We start from the raw sequence: 14,356 nt of genomic DNA on the forward strand, positions 1-14,356 counted from the left end.
CTCCATTCACTCACTTAACCCATAAACATTTATTCTGTGCCAGGTACCAGACAGGAAAAAAAGGAATGAAATAGGGCCCTTGAACTCAAAAAATTAATATTTTAGAGTAAGAATTGCTAAACTTTCTGAGAAGTGGCCAGATGGTGATTATTTTAGGCTGGGAGGGCAATAGGGTCTGTACTGCATTTTGCCATTGTCATGGGAAAGCAGCTATAGCCTTTAAATAAGTGAATGAGCACATTATGATCCAATAAAACTTTGCAATGGCGTGGGAGTATGTTCCCATCATCCTAGCAGTCTGGGAGGCTGAGGCAGGAGGAGCACAAGTTTGAGCCCATCCTGGGCAATTTAACCACTTAGGGAGGCACTGTTTCAAACAAAAAGTTTTCAAAGGGGCCATGGATGCGGCCCTAGGTGTGAAGGCCCTAGGTTCAGTCCCAAGTAATGCAAACAAACAACCAGGCAGTGGACAGGATTTGTCCTTTGGGCCCTGGTTTACCAATCCCTGTCTTAGAGAAGGAGCCAGGTCTGTGCCAGACAAGTAGTAAGTCCAAAGCGCTCTGGTCTATGACGGGCAAAGAATGGGGAACCAAAAACACGAAAGGAGGCGCTGGCCATGAGCATCACAGGAAGAACGGGTTAGCACCTGATGGCCCTTGCTGTGGAAGGTGGTGCTGGAATAACTAAGCGATTAGCTCCTGTGAACCTGCATCCTCGTCAGGACGTACCTGTCCTCTAGACAGCTGATGGGACAGTCGAGAGTGTCAGGAGAGGGAAGTGTGACCCACCGTATGTCTCCTAGCGATGTCTTCTGGAGGGTGGCTGCCAGTCCCTAGCTATGCAGCTGATGGCCCCAGTGGCTGGTCAAGGATATTCCAAGCAGGCAACTCTCCCACCTGGCTGAAATCCTATCACTTTCCTTATCCTAATAATAGGGCCCTCCCAGAAATACTCTCTACCCGCTCATCATCCCATGTCCTCCTCGCTCCAGAGCTGTGGCCACGGATCTGTTCATTTTTACTGAAGCCCGAGGCTCTAGCCATAGCCTCCACAATGGACAGAACTGGGCTTCCATCCCTCCTCTGCATTCCCTGGGTCAATGACTCAACCGCCCCCTGCTAGAATTTACTCTTCCGTGAAGCAGGCCTGATAGCACTCTCTTAAGAAGACAACCTCAGTGTTAGTCAATGTGGGGCCAAATTGAGGTGTCTTTCCTGCCTTTGTTTCCTCCCTTCAGTCTCAAACTGGGAAGATAAAATCACCTTTGGGTCTCTGTCACTCATTTACATCTTTAGTTGAAAATATGCCTCAAGATAGAAGAAGTTTAGTCATGTGCCTGGCACTAGTGGTATGCAGATTGACAGCTGGGAGTGACCGGGCCAAGGGTCAGTTTGATATGGTTCGAAACCATCAACTTTGCTTGTCAGCCACATTTAGGGAAGAATGAGAGAGTCAAGTCTGTGAGCCTGGTTTTTTTCCCTAGCCTGGGCTGGGAGGTGACTTGTAGGGGTTCACGGTGGAGACAAATTCAGTGCGTGCAGCTGCATGGGAGTGTGTGCATTCCCGCTGTACAGCGAAGCACATTCTGACTGGGTGATGTGTCCTAGTTTTCGCCGTGCTTGGATGGAATGGATATGCCCCTGGAATCCCTGGTTGTGATTAATATCATGAATCTATTTGACTCACCAGATTTTACCCTGATTAAGTGCAGAGTCTCTGTGTTTTGTTCTCTTGAGCTTGATTTTAATCACGAGGCGTGAGTACCTAGACACTAGACTTCCTTTGGCCACTTTGTAAAGAATGTGGTTCTGCAAGTTCCATGCAAGAACAGTAAAAGTGGCTTAAATGACTTCCTTGACTTCCACTGGCTCCCAGACTGCGTTTTGTGATCCATGGTTTCATCTCCATACCTCAATACCAGCGGTTTGTTCTTCCTTTTATTTGACGCTCTACTTAGATCCCCTTGAAAGCATAAACCATGCATTCATTGCTCTTTCCTTACACCTGGGAAAGTACCTGCAACAAAAGAACTGTCCAAGACAAAAAACAAAAATCACAGTTGGTGGGCTGGTGGATGGAAGAGTCCAAGAGAAGCATGGCCAGAGAACATTTAGCCCTTGTCATCTCCCTGGTTACCACACATCCAGAATTCATGATTCACGATGATGAAGATCCTCTGGGAGAGCATTTAAGACACTTAGATGTACAGAAGTTAGAATTAGAAGCTCCACCCTGGCTCGTGAGGGGACCAGGTTTGCACATTACGTCTGGCAGCCCTGAGTATGGGTAAAGAAACCCCTTGTGTCCTCCTCCTCCGTCCTTCAGGAAACAGAAAGATGCTGCCAGGAGCAACTGAGTCACCACTCCAGGCGGCAGGCTGTGTGGAACTGGGCTGCCTCTAGTTAGCCAGGTGAGGTAGATGAGCCCATGGGCCAAAGCCTGCCTTACACAGAGGGGAGCTTGCCAGCCCCCTGGAGTGAGCCTGGGCGGCCACAGGATTGGCTGGGCCAGAAGGGTACCTCTATCTTCTTCTCCAGAGTTAGGTCAGCAGGGCTTCTGGGCACCCCCTCATTTTATTATGCTTACCACACAACACTACCAGGAAAGTCTGTATAGCTCTGCCTTGCTTTAAGAAAGCCCGGGGCTAGCAGGGGGAGTGAAAATTAACTAATATGCAGAACTTCTCGCAGTTTGTAGTCTGTGTTCACATCTCTGCCTCTTTGCTCCCCACAGCAAAGAAAGAGAGCTGTGGTCACTGTCTCCTTGAGTGGATGGTGATGATCAAGAGTAGTATGGGCTTTAGTGTACAAATCCTGCTGTACCACCTACTAGTATGATTTGGGGCAAGTTGTTAACATCTCTGATCCGTGGCGAATCCATTTCATAAGGTATTTGTGGGACTTCATGAAACCATTATTTTCAGTGAGTTTGCTCCGTGACATTATTTAAAACCTTTAGTACAGTGTTTGGCCCACAGTGCTGCTCAATAAGTGGTAGTTATTGGGGTTGGGTTTCTTTCTACTTACGGATACATGGGCACTTGTCCAGACGAAGCAACTCAAGGTTATCAAGTTATGAAGGTGAATTCATCCACAAAGTTCTGTGCTCACACAACTCTGTGGAGCAGAGTAAGATGATTACCTTGGCATTCTCTCTCCCTCATCACCATTATCTGATTTTTAAAAGCTGCCTTAGCGTTACACCGCGTTACTAGGGTTCGTTCACACAAGTGCTCCATTTCAAAACCTCACCCTACCGCCAACTTGTCACAGCCCGGCCTGTTGCATAAAGCAAAACAGACACCTGGAGCAAATTGCTTCCTGATTTGGGTGAGTAAAGGCAGTGTGCTGTCTCTAGGGGCATTTTCTACCTCCATGTATTTCATTTTTTCAGAAAAAGAATTCTGTTTCCGTTCAGAAGACAACTGGCAGGTGAAAAGGCTCAGGAGTCTGGGAGGGTTGTGTGTGGATCAGGAACATCCATGGACCCCTGAAATTATTTGATCTACCTGATACCAAGCGTCTGCACACTTGGCAGAATGAGGATAAATGACTGCCTTTTTTCTTCTGTTCCTGCACATTTGCCATAATCCAATCACAGATAGTGAATAATGGTCCAATTCAGCTCTCAGTTACTGCATTGATTCCCCCTGAGGAACACAATGAGCTGGTTCTTCGGTTGGCTTCTGACTTTGATTGACAGAAAAAATAACAGCAGAGAGATTACATCTTGCTAGCATCTTCAGTTTTGAAGAACAAAAATCATACTTAAATTATTGCTAAACTGTTTGCCATTCGCATTTTAAAAAAGAACCTTCTGGAAGGGGAAAAACATCTCCTTTTCCTCAGGGAAGAAGTTAGAGTTCGGTGCATTTTGCTGTTGAGTCTCTAAAAGCTGTTAACGGAAGACCTGATGAATACTGTATCTTGTACAAACAGGCAGCACATGCTTTGAGAGTCCAGTTCGTGTCTCGTAGGAAGGTGGGGTAGACTACAAATGCAGCGAACGTGTGCAGACTTGTCAGTAATGTTGCCTGGCTCTAATCTGTTGGATCTTGGGTCCCTTACGAATGCCCCGTCCGTCTGTGTCCTCCTTGGTGAACTGGGATAACGCTTAGCTACCTCGCTGGATTTGTAACACCGATGAAAAATGTCAGCAAAATAAAAGGTTCTCGCACAAAGTACATGCTCTGTACATGCTGGCTGTTATTCTTAATGCCTAATGTTATTACTACTAATATTATATATATACATTTTCCATGGAAACTTTTTGTCAAATAAAATCGAATATGCAAAGAGGACAGCTCTGAAGAGAGACAGAGAACCCATCCAACTGGGTCAGCCCAACTCACTTTTCCACAGTAGCTGCAGATACCCCTGGCCTTGCCTGCCTCAGCTGTCCCAAAGAGAGCTCTGGGGACCTGGAGCTGTGAGGAGTCGTGGCCTCCCTGTGTCACAGGCCTGCTTCGACATGTGTTGCCTTGGTCTTTTCCCTTCCCTTGTGTCATTAGGTAGAAAACTCAAAGGGAAAGGAATGTCTCTTTGTTCATAGAGTTCTTCCCCCTTTGCGGTTCCCTGATTCCTCTCCCTTCTGGGTCCAAGGTCCCGGGATGGCCTGGGGTGGTCCTCATCCTGGCCCTTAGTCTGGGGGAACTACAGTTCCTCAAAGTAGTACAGCAACACTGGGACTCTCACGGTTGGCTTCTGGCCTTCTTGGGTCCATGCTGGAAGCTTTAACTTGGTATATTTGGGGGAGCCCACAGTAGCTGTATTATTTAGCAAACTCTGCGGTCCTGAGTTCAGTAATACCTGTGGCATTTACTAAATGTGAGACCTTGGAAAAATCATTACCACCCAAGTCCCTGACCCCCACTTTGTGGGGGCAGTTACCAGGAATTGAACTCAGGACCTCACGCATGCCAGGCAGGCACTGTGCCACTGAGCTAAATCCCCGGCCCTCTGATCCCCTTATGAGGAAAAGAGTAATTTAAAGTAGCTCATCTCTAAGCAGCCTTTCCCCATCCTCAGTTCTAAGCTTCCACCATTCCAGCTATAGTCTTGGTTGTAAGCAGCTAGGAAGGGCCTTCCTTCCTTGGTCTTGATGTCACTTCCGCATCAGCGTGGCCAAGGTCCCACTGGGTCTCAGCACAGCTATGTCCCTGTGATGAGTCACAGTGAGCCTAGCTGGTAATAGAAATCCTTTCTTCACATGGCTGTATGGCCTTTACTCAGAGCCTTATACGAATCCTTTTGAAAGGAGAGAGCAGGTACACATTAAGAGTATTTAATTCTCCAAGGGTGTATCATGAGAAAATTCCACTCTGTACTAGGGTATGAGGTCACAGGGGAAATAAGGGGGCATTTCCCCTGCCTGCCCTCCTGGTTGGCACCTGTTACCTGGTGGATAGCTGCCTTTTCCGATTTGGGGTGTACACACATTTTGGTCCCCTTATTAGAACAGCATTTGCCAAAATGCCTCCCATGATAGCCTTTTTCTTTGAGCTAGTCCACAGAATCAACTCTGTGGCAAAAATACACTTTGGAGAAAAGTACATTTAGGAATCATACCAAACCGTTATAGTTTCGGATGTGTTCCCAGCGCTAGTAAACACAGAAAAGACTGAGGAGTCCTGTGCACAAGAAAGCTATTACTTAGCCCTCTGTTTTCCAAACTGACCTGACCATGGACTCCTCTCTGTTACTGCCTCTTTGTATTGTTCAGTGCAAGGAAGCTTGCATTAAGGTTGTTTGGCAGAGCCCGTCTTTTGCCCAAAGAGAGAACAGGAAGAGGGAGACTACAGAACTCCTTACCTAACCCTGTGATAGAGAGCTGTATTTATAACCATGAACAACTATTTCTCTCTGCCGAAAGGCTGTTGGTTGTATACAGAGACCTGCTCAAATAACGGGATTTTCTCCCCTGTAAAATGTTTCTTGTCCCGCTGTGAAATTTCATACACCCTTAAGAGCGGGAGGGAAAAGGCTTTCTATGGCCAATGTTGTACTTTCTTATAGCCATATATGGTACAAGATAGAGAAGTGGCTTGGCCAATTAAAGCAGAAGTTTTCTCCTTGGGATTTTGAACAAATAAGTTCAAGAGAGAAAGGATGTGTTCTGAGGGTACTGTGGGTTCAAGAAATGAAAGACAAGAATATGAATATCTTTTATTTTTAAAGATATCTTTCTTCAAATGCCAGGAGTCAAACAACTTGTCTCCTTTATCCAGATGAGTGGAATGATCTTAAACATTTGTGTGTGGGACACCTTTTGATGTAAAGGATGCGTGTATGTGAGAGAAATTTCAAGAATTTATTATTTTAAAAGTATTTTCACAAGGTTAAATATAAGCTCAACTGTAAGAAAATCTTTTTAGTAAGTTAACCTTTGTTTATCTTTGCCAATTATTTATAATGTTAATGGGATTCTAGAACATGCTTTATGAAACACTTCAGAGAAAAGGTAGTAAAAACTACTTTGAAAAATGTGCACTATTTCCTTATTTTCTTTTATTATGTTTTAGCTACCAGCAGAGAAACAAATGACTGCATTATCTATTGCTTCACTTAGTTTTATCCAAAACAAGGCATGGAAGAAAAACAATAACCTTGTCATATAGTAAAAAGAAACACACCAATGGTTGCTCTGGCTGTTGGGGGCCTCTTGGGTTTCTTCCAGAAGGAGAAATTCACTGAGTAAAAGTAGGAAATTCACAGCTCATGCAAGATGGAGAAGGCTTCATCCGTTAGGATACTGTGCTTTCACATAATGCACATTTATTTTCGGTCACACCGCCACAAGGCACTAGAGTATTTGTACAGGAAATTTTAAGTGACCCAGTATTTAAAATTCCCAATGTATGTAGATGAAAATACATGAAAAACATCACCAAGATTTCTAGTCATTTGAATTCACTTAGCTTCAGAAAGAATAACTGTGACGGACATGACTAGGCAGGAGGGGGCAAGTCAGGCGCACCTGATTTTAATTTTGAGCCATATGGACTGTCTTGGTTACTTTTCTCTCTTCGCTGGGACAAAATACCCGACGCCCAAAATTAAGCAAGGAAAGGTTTATTTCACTTACAGTTTGTGGAGGTTTCAGTCCATACTTGGCAGATTACAAGGCAGAGTGGCACATGGCAGAGGGCTACAGCTCATGGCAGCAGAACACAGCAAAAGCAACAAGCATTAAAAGGGAGGAATGGCCGCAAGCAGCCTCTTCCTCTCCCTTACATATGCAAACTTCCACCCCAGGGCGGGTGTAGCTCTCACACCCATAATCAAACTCTAAAAGCCCTCCCCCTGACCACATGAGGCTTTGGGGGGACACACAGACACAAACCGTAACATGGACAGATCCAGTGAAGGTTAGTTTCTATTTATTTACTGACTTTTTTTTTGAACAGTCATGTCTAGGTACGAAAGAGGACATCAGCCATTCTTGTAAGTAAGGCAGCTGAGTCAGGTACAGCTACTAACTACAGTACAGCATAGTAAGTGTTAGGGGCATTTTTTTGTTTGTTTGTTTTTTAAGTAACCACCATCCCCAGGGTGTGAAGTGATATGTTGGGGATTTGATTTGCATTGCCTAAGCACCTTTCCATGTGTGTACCGGTCATTTGTCTATCTTTCACGAAATACAGTTCAAGTCCTTCACTTTTGTGGTTTATTGTTCTTGGCTTGTAAGAACTCTACATACTCTCCACACCCATCCTTTATCAGATATAGGATTTGTAAATATTTTATCCTCCTCCATAGATCGTCTTTTCATTCTGTTGATAGTGTGCTTAAATGCACAGTTTTTAATCTTGACAAAATCCGGTGTACCTTTCTTTTTTCTTTGATGGCCTGCACTTTTGGTGTAAAATCTAAGAAATGATTGCCAAATCCAATGTCATGCAGACTTTTCCTGTGTTTTCCTTTTAGAGTTTTATGGTTTGAGCTGTTTTGTTTATATCTCTGATTCACTTTGAGACATTTAGGCCTTTGATGCATTTTGAGTTAATTGTGGTATGTGGTGTAAGGTAAGAAATCAATTTCATAGTTTGAATTTTGGGATGGATTTCTCTATTGCTGCAAAAGATGCCATTAGGATTTTGATAGGATTCACGCAAACAACGGAACTTTTTAAATATATTTGGTTATTATAGGTCATAATCTGTTTTCTAGGTTGGGCATTCTAGGAGCCCATGGAAATGTGGACACACAGTAAGATCCGTGGAAACCCAGCACTTTCCAAACCCCACATTTTCTCACTTTCCTACCCATACTCTTGCCTCTTCTACATTCTCTGCCTTCTGAGATCCTCCCAAGAAAGAGCCAGGGACCAGGCTACATTTAAGTGCATGACCTTGAACCAGACATTGATACAGCAGTGCTGGGAAGGCTCTGGTGCCAGCTCCAGAATCCTGCAGAACTGAATGGATGCCAGCTCCACATGCCCCCTGTGACCCTCTAGCAGTTAGTAGGGTTCTACAGAACCTGACCTGAGCAATTCTGAAAACATACTTAAAAAAATAAAATAAACTGGGTTCAGTTATCCTAACAAATGTGAATGCTAAAGATTGACACCTTGACAAATGCTAGGAAACTGCACACATTTTCCCAGGCCCAATTATCAGGTCTATTCCCCAAAGGCTTTGGAGAGGATTTAAGCTGGGAACCCCCCCAGGGCAGGTTTCAAATCTCAGTAGCGGTGTTGGGAGCCAGGATCAGCCAGCTCCAGACACTCTCCCTTTGTGCCTGTTGGCATCGGGGCCAGACCACCAGCGTCTCCCTAACTGAAAAGCTGGGGACAGAAGAAAGCTGGGGCTGGTGTTCCTCCTTGCAGAGAGAGAGGAAGAAACGTTTATTTATCTACTTTACACAGGTTTTTTTTTTTCATTTAGAAAGTATTTTTAGTTCCTGTTAGGTTAAGTTAAGGCTAGTTGCCAGAAAAACCAAACTTTTTCCCTCCCTGCTGGAGGATTAATGCTCTCTCTAAACCCAAAATAAGTTTTTAAAAAAGGCTTTTCTTTTCTTCAAAGGCATCCTGTCTGCAGTGTTTCAAATGAGACTTTTCCTTCTCGTGGTGGTTTGTCAGTTGGTGATGGGTGAACCTTGTAAGCTGGTATTTTAGAGCTGAAAAGTCCAGACTGCCTGGAGGACCCACCATGGACTGTGTTAACCTCAGGTCGAATATGCAGGGTTTACTGCCCATAATATATGTCAGCATGGTTTTCAGTTTTACACAGGGATATCTGGGTGTTTACTAGATCGTCATGTACTGTACTATGTTTAATGGTAAAAAGAAAATTGTTAAAGCCATATTTTAAAATTATCTGTCACTCAGGAAGGCCAAATCATATTGCCGATCTGCCCATTCTCAGCAAAATATCCCATGTTAAATTGATGCATATAAATCAGGCAGTAAAAAGTAGCTATTTCAGATGAGATTGAATCTAGTCCTTATTGGAGCTTTCTGATTTGATTTCTTATTGATTATACATCCTCTGAAAGCATAGATTTAATATAAAATAAGTGTGTCCTGATCTAATATAGCACTGCTTCCCAATTTCCATCTCTCACAAACCTTCTGCATCATTTCTGGCAAATCTCTGAACTACTTGTGGTTTTTTTATTTTATTTTTTCTTAAATCAACTCAAATTTTCAATATCCATTTACTATCCATAAATGTTCTTTTATATATGGGCTAGTTTTTTTTCTGAGTAATTCTCTTATATATATATATATATATATATATATAAAAGAACCCAGGGCTACTAAGTTGCTTAAACTATGGGCTTAAACTTATGATTCTCTTGCCTCAGCCTCCCAGAGTGCTGAGATTACAGGCCCACACCACCAAGCCCAGCTAAGTAGATAATATTTATTTTTTTATTCATTCATTCATTCTTTTATTTTTGTGTACTAGAGATTGAACCCAGGGTCTTCACACTGAGCTACATCCCTGCCCCCTCCCCCCCCCTTAAATTTTGAGATCTTACTAGATTGCTAAATTGTCGGGGCTGGGCTTGAATCTGCCATTGTCTTGCCTCAGCCTCTCAGAGTGCTAGGATTCCAGGCATGCACCACCACACCCAACTAAGTATATAACTCGGAAACAATAGAAGTAACTCACCTCTCTGAGTGGCCTGTGTACCACCGTTTGGGGGATGGGATGCTCAGAACATTCCTTTATACTTTTCTCCCTTCTCCCTGTTAGATTCCTTTGCTCTTGCAAAGATTCATACATCTGAGAAAAGAAACAAGAACTTTTAGTTATCACGCAGAGAAGTTTTAAGAATTTTTAAACCACTCACCCTGCCTTCCCACCTCCCTTCCCTGGCCTTGTTTTCTAAGACACCGGCCTGTCTGAATTCGTGACAAAGACCCTTCCGAAGTTCATTGCCTTAACCCAGGCAGCTCTCTCCATCCGTAATGGACAGTATCTAGAACACTGGAGAGTGGATTTGAAGATAAACTCCTTGTGTATTACTGCAAAGAATGCTGATAGGAGGTCATGAATGGCGGCTGTGTGCATGAATTCCCATGCATCAAGATTAGCCATGGCTCAGCCCTCTTGGAGACCCACTGATATTTTTGTAGGAGCAGAGCCAAAAGGACTTTCAAGATATAGCTTATCTTCTTTCTTACAAATGCAGTGACGGAGGCCCAGAGGGCTCAAATGACATATCTAAGATGCCACCCTTAGTGGGTGACAACGCTTGAGGCTTGGGCTACCCACTCACACCTCTCCTGAATTTATCTCACCATCTTAGAAGCCTCGCAAGGAAAGTCTTATGCTAGGAGTCAGAGGATGCCAGCATTAGAAATGGCTTCTTTCAAAGACAAAGGAACAGGCCAAGATCTGAGATCCCTGATTTGATACCCTAGAAATGACAGAAATGTGTCACATTACCTCAGACAAGACCGTGCAGGACCTGAAGCCACTCTTGCAGTGTAAGGAACTTCTGGCTGTGATATGAGTGCAAGCTATCAATGACCCGATCCTTTGATGCCTGGGTACACTCCAGCCCTGCTCAGGATATTCCACTCCAGAAATTAAACCCAGAACCATCCCCAGGTCAACCTCTCATGGCTGTGATGAATGGCTTGAAAACATCCCTGTAATTCCAGAACCAGAGGAGCCCAGGCTAAGTGCCAAGGAGAAATTCTGAAGCTCTGTGTTTTGATCTGTTCCCTCCACTGCGAGCTTAGGCTGAAAAGTTTTAGTAAAACCCTAGTGACTCCTCACAAATCCTACATCTCTGCTGCCGTAAATGCAGTTTGCAAGTGTCAAAATATCAACCAGGGTGTAGAAGCCCTCTACTGAATACACAAAAGGGAGCAGGGAGGGGGCCGTCCTCTGGAGGACATCAGGACCGATGGGGTCATAAACCAACCCATAGCAGAGACTCCACATGATGGTAGCTCCACCATCACGTCCTCCATGAAGGTTTCCCAAACTTCAGAGGGGAAATTAGTAGCGCCACCTCTCAGGGTAGGTGGAGGACCCCTCTACTGCTCTACCTTGTTCTTGTGGTTTGTTGTGAGGTCTGTTGCACCCCTTGCGGGTGAGTCACTAGAGGGCACGAGCCCTGTGTTATTCACCTCTGTGTCCTGAGAGCACAGTAGACAGCAAGTGGACCTCCATAAACCCTTGGGGGGCGGACATGTGGACAGAAACCTTGGGAAGCACAGGGTTCCTAAAAATACCATAGGATGCAAACTAGGCAGCTGGGGAATCTCAGACGGCTTGGCAGAGGAAGTGGCATTCAGTGGAGGGAACAGGAAGTGGTGTGTGAAGCGCAGGAGAGATTTCCTGGGAGCCATGGTGGCACAGCCTGGGATGTGACCAGGAGTGACCATCCTCCCTATACAGGTGACAGCCCCTTCCCTGCCCTTGCCAGCTTTTCCCAAAGGAGACACATCTTCAGTGAGTCCAGCCATTTCAGAGACAAACTCTCTGTCTATGTTCTCCTGGGTTAGTTGTTAGTGAGTTAGCTGTCAGGTAACTTCTAGTTATAACTGTGTTTTAAAAAGAGAAATACCTGGAAATGGTACGCAGGGGCATTTCTCATCAGAGCTGTTTCTGAGAAAGGCCTGTAAGAGCTCCAGGTGGGGACAGCATGTTGATCCATATACACAGACAATGCCCAAAATTCCTTGTGGAAAGAGGGCCGCAACTCTGAGCGTGATCGCACAATTCCTGCAACGCTGCACGGACCCTGTTGCCACCGTCCCTGAGTCCTCTTTACTTCTCCTTAGTACTTAGTTTCTTATATGTGCCATAAGTAAGTGATGAATTTACTCACTGCCTGTTCTGCTTGGCTGGACTGTGACTGCCACGGAGGCAAAGATATTGCTTTGGCATGGATGTGTCCAGGTACGCTAGCCGCTGTTTGTAGGTGCTTGATGAGTGAGTGAATATTGGCATGAACAAACACACTGAATGAGTGAATGGTTTTTACCTCTCCCCAGATGTGATCCCAGGTAAAGGGAAAAGCAATTGTCCTAAGAGAAGTGGCACTTGGGCTTGGAGTGTCACTATTATCTCAGCCAGAGAGCCTCGTGCAGCTGCTTCCTGTTGAGTGGCTGAGCCAATGTGTGCCCACCATGGACCTCATCAACACACATAGCATGCATCAGCATATATGCTAGGAGAAAAGGCAGTACCCGGAAAGCAGCTAGTCATTCAAGCGGCTGTTGCTGACACATTTTCTCCAGTAGCTGTGGTGCTGTCAGGAGAGCTGGGGTCACATTTCAGGTGTGTCCCTTCCTATGGCCGCTTAGTCACCTTGCCTAGTCTCAGGCTCCTCGCTCGTAAAATGGGGGCAAGACCCCCATCTTCAGCGTGTGCCAGGCACTGAGCCTCCTGACCTCGCAGCCCCTCTCCCAGGCTGACAGTGTGGGTGGGTTTCCCAGCCTGTCTCCACGCCAGTCTCTGGCTCTCCCCAGGAAAGGATCCAACAACGCCTGTGAGTTTTGTTAGGGAGGATTGCGCAGCACCCTCCCCTCCAAACCCAAATCCCCAGTAAGTCAGGAAGATGTATGTGTTTTAAAACATTGGGAGGTCTGCTTTGGATCAGCCTGAGCCTCAGCTTCCCCGAGCAGAGAGGCAGCTCCTCGGGCGTGGAGCTCTCTCCCGCTGCCTTCACTCAGCCTCTGAGGCCGTTGACTTTTAAATCATAAAAAGCCGCTCTGTACACAGTTTACTCTGTTGCTAGAAGGCAGCGGAACATAGGTATTAGGAAAGGGAGAGGAGAGGGAAGGAGGGGAAAGAGAGAGAGAGACAGAGAAGAGAGGAAGAGGCAGCCGTTAATCCCGCCAGGCTTCTGGGCACTGGAGTAGTTGTGGATGACAAAAGTTAATTAGAAACATGAGCAGTTTAACTGAAAACACTTGTGACAATTGGAAGAGCAGCTTCTCAGCCTGGAGAAATTTTCCTAGGGAATCATTGCAGGAGAAAGTGGCTGCCGCTAGGTAAGTCGTGTCACTGTGACTTTGCAGAAGCCTCGGTGCTGATGGAGGCACCCTTTCCGCTCCATGCTTGGGGAGCGGGGCGTGGTGGGCACCGGGCTCCGGGCTGTGGCTTTCCCACATTTCTGCCATTTTGCCCTGCAGCTGTCCCTTGGGAAACAGAGCTGGTCTTGCCCGCGCTGCTGCAGTTCCCATTTCTGTGACACTGGTTTCCACCTCGGCGGCAGTGGCTGGGAGCCCCCTGCTTCCCAGAATATTCTGGCTCTTATTTGGAAATATTTCCAGGCGTTTCAGAGAAGAGAATCTGGCCAGGGAAACACTCACCGAGTGCCAAGGGGAAGCCTTGACTTTCAGATAACCTGTGGGTTTTTTGTGGTTTTTTTGCCTTGGGGAAGCCATGTGCACAGATTACACTCTTAAGCAAAAACAAAACCAAAAAAAGGTGGTGTTTTTTTTAAAAAGTCCAGCCTAAAAAAATTTCTTAAGTCTTTCAAAGTGTCAGTGTAGGTCTCACTTCTATGCTTTGATAGGATTTAGCAGCTTTTGTGGGTAGTTATTCTCCTCTAAAGATTTTTCGTGTCTTCTCCTTTTTTAATTTTTTTGTCTGTTTTATGTTAATGTCTCTGTTACATTGTTTCCTCAAAAGTTGGATAATTCTGGATCCTTTTCTATAATCGGGAAATGGAATTGTGGGTTAAATAATTCAAAAGCAATGGCTATTTCCTATACCTTGCTTATACCACCCTGGTTGGGTAAGTGGCAAGGTTTTTGTTTCTTTTTCTGTAGATTTACATTCTTGATTGTGCTTTGTGCCTGTCGCTGTTAAGATGGCCCGTCACTGTTAAGATCGCTATTAGGATCCCCTGTCACTGCTAAGATCGCTGTTAGGATCCCC

At 45.2% G+C, this 14,356-nt stretch overlaps 1 protein-coding gene across 5 annotated transcripts in view; it reads left to right on the plus strand.

Annotated features, from left to right (window-relative positions):
* The window catches only part of Nav2 (neuron navigator 2), a 382,236-nt gene that overhangs the window by 191,613 nt on the left and 176,267 nt on the right, over positions 1 to 14,356 (plus strand). The window lies entirely within an intron of this gene.

Source organism: Chinchilla lanigera, unplaced genomic scaffold (genome assembly GCF_000276665.1).
Source record: "Chinchilla lanigera isolate Chin_1 unplaced genomic scaffold, ChiLan1.0 scaffold00075, whole genome shotgun sequence".
Classification (NCBI taxonomy): domain Eukaryota; kingdom Metazoa; phylum Chordata; class Mammalia; order Rodentia; family Chinchillidae; genus Chinchilla; species Chinchilla lanigera.